The sequence below is a fragment of the Pinus tabuliformis genome, chromosome 9 (assembly GCF_031772625.1).
Source record: "Pinus tabuliformis cultivar Carrire ecotype Pingquan chromosome 9, CPIR1, whole genome shotgun sequence".
NCBI lineage: Eukaryota > Viridiplantae > Streptophyta > Pinopsida > Pinales > Pinaceae > Pinus > Pinus tabuliformis.
Window position 1 is genome coordinate 108,143,825 of NC_142307.1, and position 8,540 is coordinate 108,152,364.

At 37.5% G+C, this 8,540-nt stretch overlaps 1 long non-coding RNA gene across 2 annotated transcripts; it reads right to left on the reverse strand.

Annotated features, from left to right (window-relative positions):
• Positions 1–1,013: 1,013 nt before the first annotated feature.
• Positions 1,014–2,518, reverse strand: LOC149147305 (uncharacterized). Of its 2 annotated transcripts, none has more exons than XR_016263368.1 (3): positions 2,225–2,518; positions 2,057–2,131; positions 1,014–1,934 (listed from the first exon to the last, which is right to left on the reverse strand). It is a non-coding gene; the product is annotated as an uncharacterized LOC149147305 (long non-coding RNA). The 2 variants fall into 2 exon arrangements; XR_016263369.1 differs by having other exon boundaries at positions 1,019–1,934; positions 2,220–2,462.
• Between the last annotated feature and the right edge of the window lie 6,022 nt (positions 2,519–8,540).

Sequence of the window (8,540 nt, forward strand, 5' to 3'; positions counted from 1 at the left end):
ATCAGTTACAACTAATTCTTGGCATTGGTTAAATGGATCAGCGAGCACCCTAACAAAAAAGGAAGAAGGTGAATGGAGAATGGGGTGCTGGTAGAGACAGGCAGAGCAAGAAAAGAAAGAAAAGAGACAGGCAGAGCAAGAAAAGAAAGAAAGGGAAGAAAAGACCCTGGAGAGACTAAGTCTGGAGAGACTAAGTCTGGTTAGGACCAGATAGTCAGGCACAGAGTGCTGGCTTACTAAGGATTGTGATCCGGTAAGCAAAAGCTTGGGGGAGAGACTCAAGTCTTGGAGGACTGGTCTCACGGTTGGGAGGAAAACAAGCATCACACAGTGATTTGGCTGGAGGGCTGTTCCAGATTCCATCTTACCAGAAAGAAACCAGGTAAGTAACGGAACCCTCTTGAGTTAGGATATCTGTGAAGTTGGAAAAATAACTGTGATTATCTGTACCATTTTTATAGATAGTTATGGTCCAAACTGTGTTAGAAGACAGTCAAAGGTCTAAACTGTATCAATCTCTGTAATATTAAAGATAGTGTGAAAACGTATCTAGTACAGAATATGGACAGTTTAACGACAAAACTAAAAGACGATATACTGTAAAGAAGCTGTATTAGTCTACAGTTACTTCGTTGCAAGATACCAGAAGACGGGAAAGATGTGAACAGAACTTCATACGGTATCATTATTATAACATAAGACCAAAGATGAAAAGGTTGATATATTATGAGCGAAGAAAGAGAAGTCTAAACAGTATAACTGTAAACCTCGATAAAAGAATACAGTGACCGTGGAACAAGCGAAACAAGGTATTGATAAATGAGTCTATATATAACAGATAATGTTTACATTTCTCTTTAGGCATACCCGAGTCAGAAGGACCGGAATCCTCATGCAAAATGATAGACAAAGATCAAAATGGTATCAAGACCCCAAGGGTCGCAGACGCAGTCAGCGTTTAGGATACCCTCTTCACTTTTAAGAATAATCTGTTAACCGAAAGATTAGTAAAACAATGAGGAACGTCCGAGTTCGGTAAAGCCGTAACAGGTGGCTCATAGGAAATTTAATGTTAAAGAGAGACTGTGAATATCACCTAGGAATAAACCTGGGTTTGACATTGAGGAAAAATAATACCAACATATCAACAGAAAAGAGTCTAGGACTAAGTGGCAGAGCCGCATCAATAATACCGCAAACAATATGGTAACATACTGCATAAAAAGGAGTTCGAAAGGTAATGACTGTTCTTAATAACCAGAACCTCAAATAGTCATACGATGAGTCAAAGTAAATGGAAACGAAAACTTATATCTCAGATTACATACTTCTTTTCATGAAGAGCCATAACCGTCAACCAATCATCTACGGAACAGATGATGGTGCGGCAGCATAACCCTCGTTCAACCCTCAGCCAGACCGCCATACATCTATGGAGACAGATGTTGGCACGGCAGGGTATCATTTATATAATCATTCATAAAAATAGCGAAATGCGATAACATTATAGAGTTTCACCGTTACTAAAACATGAATGTTAGAATCCAAACGATAAGTTTCCAGAAAAAGGAAATATTACACAGCCGAAAAACATATAAACCCTACTCGGCATAATAGAAACTTCTTCGCATTCATAAGGAACATTAATACACTGTATAGCTGTAATAGAAAGGCACAGTAACCCTCGGCTTACGGGTTATATGATACAAGTAATTAGACCACTGGTTTCGAACCAGGGTTTGTAAACAGTTACCGAATAAGCCTTGGTTCCGGTGTTTAAACCAAAGAGAAAATACATATACATGCGTAAGTAGTCAATAGAAGTCCGGCCTCAGAAAAAGACAGAGGTATTCACCATGGATGGGAGGGACCCGATTCTTGAAGCGGTTCCAGAAGTACTCGGTACCCAAATAAGGGGTAAGGTCCATCGAGACCTGCGACCAACTAAGTGAAATGAGGTTGGGGTCGCTGCTCTTGCACAGAGAAAACTCTGGCAAACCAAAATCAAAACCCAGAAAGTCTAACCATGAAACAAGCCCTTGGTTCGGGTAAATACCTGTGAAAGACTTGGCGGGCTTTAGCAGAACGGACTCCTCGTGAAACCATAGATGCCGGAAGCCTGATGTGCAACCTGTCAAGCCAGAGAAGTGAGTTAGGACTCGGCGTAAATCATCAATGGCTATAAACATAACAAATCTATTAACTGGTAATGAAATCACCTGACCGATTCAGTAATATCACCTCTGCAGCTGGAAAACCTCTCGAATGGCGCATGAGACTGAAATCGTGTAGGGCTTGGCGCGGAATGAAGGAGCAACCATGGCAGCGAAGGATAAGGAGCGGAAACGAATGAAACTGAAAGACAAAAACTCGAAATAACCGGAGAACAAACCTTATAAACCCTGATGAGCAGTGGTGAAACGTGGAGCTCTGTCCACCGTCGATTGCATCCGATGACGGAGCACCGTTGATGAGGGCGATTTTATCCAGGAATTCAGCGCGGGAAAAACCCAAGTCTAGAAACCGTGTTCTCATCACATGGCTTGTCAGAGGTAGCCTTAAGTCACCGCCAGTTGGCCAATGCAGGAGACGCCAACAAAGGTTTGTAGTACCGCCTTGGTACATACGAAGAATATGCGTAAAGATCACAAACCATATGATTAACACATCAACCAGAACATTCATTAGTGGTGTGACAGCTGGAAACTTATACCCTGTGCGCCTGCCATGTTATACATTGCCGTGGTCAGGCATGTATATAAAACCATGGCATTGATATAAACATAATGCATTCATTTTGTTATAAAGGTGTTAACCAAGGAATGGGTGCGGTTATAGTAGTTAAATAAAAAAAAAATTTATTTATATATATATTTGCGTATGGGTATGTGACAATTGGTATCAGAGCCAAAGGTTGCAATATTGGCGCCTTTGGGAATTGGTAAGCGGATAGGATATTGAAGTACACCATCAGTAGGCATTAACTCAGGTATGAGTTTAATCATTCGCATATTCATTTATGTCGTACACTACTTTTGGCATGATAGGTGTGATTCAGGTTTATAACTTCTTTGAGAAGTGGGTGATAAGTTGTTGCATAACTACGTTCATAACGTTGGATTCCTGATGAGGATAAAAGACAATGAACTTTTGTCGCACTTAAGAACAATATTGAACACTCAGTGAGGAAGTGACGATCAACTACCAACTTTTGATTTGCAAATATGGCAATAACAACAATGCATATATTGAACTAGATTGAAATTACAATGAACGAAACTTAATAGGCCAATGCATGAATATAAATCAGGGGAAACATCCTTGAATAGGATGAAAAAAAAATTGTTTTACAAAAAAAAGACATTAGAAGAACCCCTTTAGATATTGGAAAAAAAAAAAAACATGCAATGGGTCAAGCAGCGAGACTTGAGTGTCATAACTAACTTTTGATTTAGCCTTGTCATGGATACATGAAGATGATTGGTAGTTGAGATTGGTTAGTGTTGTATGACTAACCCATAGAACTTATATGCATTAATTGAATTGGACTAAGATTGCTACAATTCGTAAACAAGTAAAGTTGATTGATGTCACATGCATGGAATGTGTGTGTGAAGATTCTTACTCTCTCTGTGCTATAGTTCTAGTTGTTTATGAGAAGAGTCTTAATTTTATTCACCATGAGAGTGCATGATGAATAGTATATGCTTATGTCCTAATAGTTCTAATGATGATTACCCTCTAATTGACTGAAATCCATTAGCATGGTATGTGCTGATGTTAATCATTACTTGTTGGGAGACAAAAACCATTGGAGCCTCGATTAAATGATGGTTGAATTTATCTCTACTATGGGAATGATGGATTCCTTGTGCATGTTGCATTCCAGTGTGAAGTTAAGGGTAGAGGCATGTTCAGTGGGTAACATTTCTAGGACCCATTCAGGGTATAATTACATGTGATAATTATTCATAAATAGACTACCTGTGTTAATACAGTTGTCAGTAAACTCTAATTACCTTCCCCAACCATAGATGCTTCCAAAAGAAAAGGAAGCAAGGAGAAGGAAGAAGACCGTGCTGTAGGGACAGACGGAGATGGGAAAAAGAAATCACTAAGTCTGGTGATGACCAGATAAAGCAAGCTTTGAGTGTTAGAATCTCGTGGAAGACTCTAAGTCTTGGGATGACTAGATAAGCGCTCGATGTGCATATGAGTATTCCTTTGACCATGCTTAAGGAGTTGGAAAATGATAACTATAGAGTATTAATGTTAATGATTTTCATAATGTCTCCTTGAACTCATTATTCTGAGATGGTCACATAGTAGTGTTATGATAGTTGTTGCATATAGCACCAAATGGTAGCTCTAGTGCATGTGTGACACTTAGGAGATTATGCTTCTAATTGCATAAGTAGAGCAATTGCTTCCGGTAGGGGTGGTATAACTTGTTAGTTATGCATGTTGATCCAAGGATAAGATAAGTGTCTTGTTCACTTACTTGAAGAACACGTATGAATGTTTTATATGATTTCTTAGTAGAGACAGTATTTGAATGCATGCAATAAAAGAATGGTTCTTTTATAGATTTTCTTGGTAAAGAAAATGTGTTAAGGCATGCAGTTAAGGATTGATTATCTTGTATGTTTTCTTGGTAAAGAAAATAGGTAGTTCCTATTAGAAAGACTCCACGTGAGTCTTGTGTGTGAAATTCTTGTCTCTGGTCTATAAAATCCTTGTTAAATATAGCCAAGTATCTTCTTGAGAAAGAGGATGAGGTATATAAATGTCCTGAGAACATAGCATGGAAGGTGGCCAAGTTTGCTTGAATTAAAATATGTATCTTTATTTGATAAAAGCTTCTTGAAATATATATATATATATATATATATATATATATATCCTAATTGCATTATGATTCTAGTTAGTCTCTAAGTTCTAGTGAAATGATTATGCATTACATGCATGATAAAAGATAACTAAGGATGTGCTTCTAGGCATATAGATATTTATCCCTAATTTCTTGAGGAAAGAGTATATTACATATATACACAAATATAGTCTCATCCTAAGAGTATGCATACTTCATGTATGAAGATAAAGGATTTTATGAGAGTTCTTGAAAATGGAAATAGAGGTTCTTTCCTTTAAAGACACATTAGAATAGTGTTCATACAAGAACCAAAATCCTTACTTGTTTCATGAAAGGAACTATGTGCATTAAAGTAAAGTATTGTGTTAGGAGAACACATGTTGCATATTGGTGGCTATTTTGACTTTGGAATTATGAGACTGTGCGTACTTAGAGACAGTGGTCATGATAGCTTCCTTGAAAATAATAATCTCTTGGAGAGATTGTCTTGTTGGAAGAGCTGGGTTGATTGCTTGAATTGATGCATAAAGGATAAGTAAACCTTGTTTTTGTATCTTGGTTTTTATGCCGAAAGATAGACATCTTTAATAATTCTTGAAAGGGAATCTTGAGAAATCCTCACATCGGGAGATAGAGAAATGAGGATTAAAATGACTTCCTTAAGAAAGAGGTATGTGGTTTGTCATATGAAATGATGGTGGTCTTCTAGTGAAGGGAATAAGTGTTGCATACATTAAAGAAGGACTTATATGATAAGCAATAGTATGCACAAAGATTAGTCATTGGGACATAAGAGCTATGTTCTTGTATGTTAGAGAAATTATGTTTAATTACACTAACAATGCATGAATAAAGCTAGCCATAGTAAACGTAAGATAATACTCCGTTAATGATGATTTGAATTGGAACAACAGACTATGGCAAAATTGGGAATGTTGAGGGTATTAACTCAACTGTTGTTGACATTTATACATTAATGAGTATTTGCATATGTTTTTATACATGACAATATTGTATGCATGAACATTCTGGGAAATGGAATACGTGTTAATTGATGCATATTTATAACTAACGTTGCTGATGGAATTAAGTAGTGGTAGCTTAATGGCAACAAGAAAACTCATCACATAAATTGCTGCAATGTGAAATGCAGTTATAAATGAGAAAGAATGATGTTATATGATATGCATGAATTATGCTATTTGGAAAATTTGCATGCATACAACGTGGATGATGGATATGTTTCCCATCAAACTTGATGTTGTGGACCCATGTCGGGGGTTAAGTGTAAATGCGTGGTATACATGCATGTTTGTTATGCTAATGATAATGTTCATATGGTTCATTGTGTAAATTACTATGAGAAAGAGTAATAAAAGAGAAATTTAACATGACAGACAGTTGTGGATACTTGGGTTGATGACAGTTACCTGCCCAGAGGGGTTGATGGTACTTGTCTGCCCGGATTGTGAAAGGCTGGAATGCCTTGGGTTGATGACAGTTACCTGCCCAGAGGGGTTGATGGTACTTGTCTGCCCGGAGTTGGGTTGATGGCAGCTACCTGCCCGGAGGGGTTGATGGTACTTGTCTGCCCAGATTTCCTCTCCCTGGAATTCTTGAGCTGGTTGGCCAGTGGAATTCCATGTTAGACCTGGTAAGGTCTCTATCAAAGAAACTGTCTGGATGTGAAAATGACTCGATTTGGTTGTGAGAACCAGTTTCCATGGGTTGGGAATTCTTTAGTCCAATGTGGACTCATGGCTAAAGGAATTAACTAATCAGCTATATGTTATGTTAAAAATGAATTTTACATATAGTTGTGTAAAATATGTTATGCACATTTAATGAGAAATGAGCTTAGTGCTCAATAAAGAATAAATGGAAATGTTAACTCCTTTATTGTGTTATTAATGTTGTGAACATCTTGGTGGGAGCTAAGACAATTCTTGCTTGATGCAGTGATTGACTGTTTTGATGATTAGAGAGCTAGGTGCTCTTTTGGTACTTCTTGAAGTACTTTACGAGTGTCTCTAGTGAGAATTCGTTCAGTGTGCACGTGAGCAGTGATTTATCATTTGATGATTAGTGTTAGTGCTCTTTAAGTACTTGTAAAAGTACTGTGATTTAGAAAGCATCTAACATTGCACAATTGATTGCTAGTCAAAAGTGTCTCATTTGACTCAAAACATAGTGACTAATGTGGTTGAATTTGTTAGTCATATATTGCAGGAACTACTTACCATGGAAGGTTGAAGAATTGTCCAACCTCTATTAACAGGCTTACATGAAAGTATTCATGATTTTCAAGCATAAGATGGTAAGTTATGGTAAGTTGACACAGAGAATTGTTTATTATGAATGAATAAGGGCCAGGTGGTGGCGATTAGAAGTTGCATATTTTTGCAATTATGAATGATTATGACTATTGATGCTTATAACTAATGATATTTCTAAAAACTATATCATTACTATTTTGTTTGTCGTCTTTTCTTGCAATGAAATCGTTGATCTCAAAAAGAAAGGATCACAATTTGTGTGGATTAGATGGTAATACCACGAGTAAAATATCAAGTTCCAACGAAAGATGAACACCGAGGAAGGTGTTCCTGTTAAGGGGGGGAGTATGTAATATACCTATTGTGATTAACCCCACGTAAGGTAATTTTAAATTACCAATCAGTTAATCAAACCTGCGTAAAAGTAATTTTAAATTACATATCAGTTACAACTAATTCTTGGCATTGGTTAAATGGATCAGCGAGCACCCTAACAAAAAAAGGAAGAAGGTGGATGGAGAATGGTGTGCTGGTAGAGACAGGCAGAGCAAGAAAAGAAAGAAAGGGAAGAAAAGACCCTGGAGAGACTAAGTCTGGTTAGGACCAGATAGTCAGGCACAGAGTGCTGGCTTACTGAGGATTGTGATCCGGTAAGCAAAAGCTTGGGGGAGAGACTCAAGTCTTGGAGGACTGGTCTCACGGTTGGGAGGAAAACAAGCATCACACAGTGATTTGGCTGGAGGGCTGTTCCAGATTCCATCTTACCAGAAAGAAACCAGGTAAGTAACGGAACCCTCTTGAGTTAGGATATCTGTGAAGTTGGAAAAATAACTGTGATTATCTGTACCATTTTTATAGATAGTTATGGTCCAAACTGTGTTAGAAGACAGTCAAAGGTCTAAACTGTATCAATCTCTGTAATATTAAAGATAGTGTGAAAACGTATCTAGTACAGAATATGGACAGTTTAAAAGACGATATACTGTAAAGAAGCTGTATTAGTCTACAGTTTCTTCGTTGCAAGATACCAGAAGACGGGAAAGATGTGAACAGAACTCCATACAGTATCATTATTATAACATAAGACCAAAGATGAAAAGGTTGATATATTATGAGCGAAGAAAGAGAAGTCTAAATAGTATAACTGTAAACCTCGATAAAAGAATACAGTGACCGTGGAACAAGTGAAACAAGGTATTGATAAATGAGTCTATATATAACAGATAATGTTTACATTTCTCTTTAAGCATACCCGAGTCAGAAGGACCGGAATCCTCATGCAAAACGATAGACAAAGATCAAAATGGTATCAAGACCCCAAGGGTCGCAGACGCAGTCAGCGTTTAGGATACCCTCTTCACTTTTAAGAATAATCTGTTAACCGAAAGATT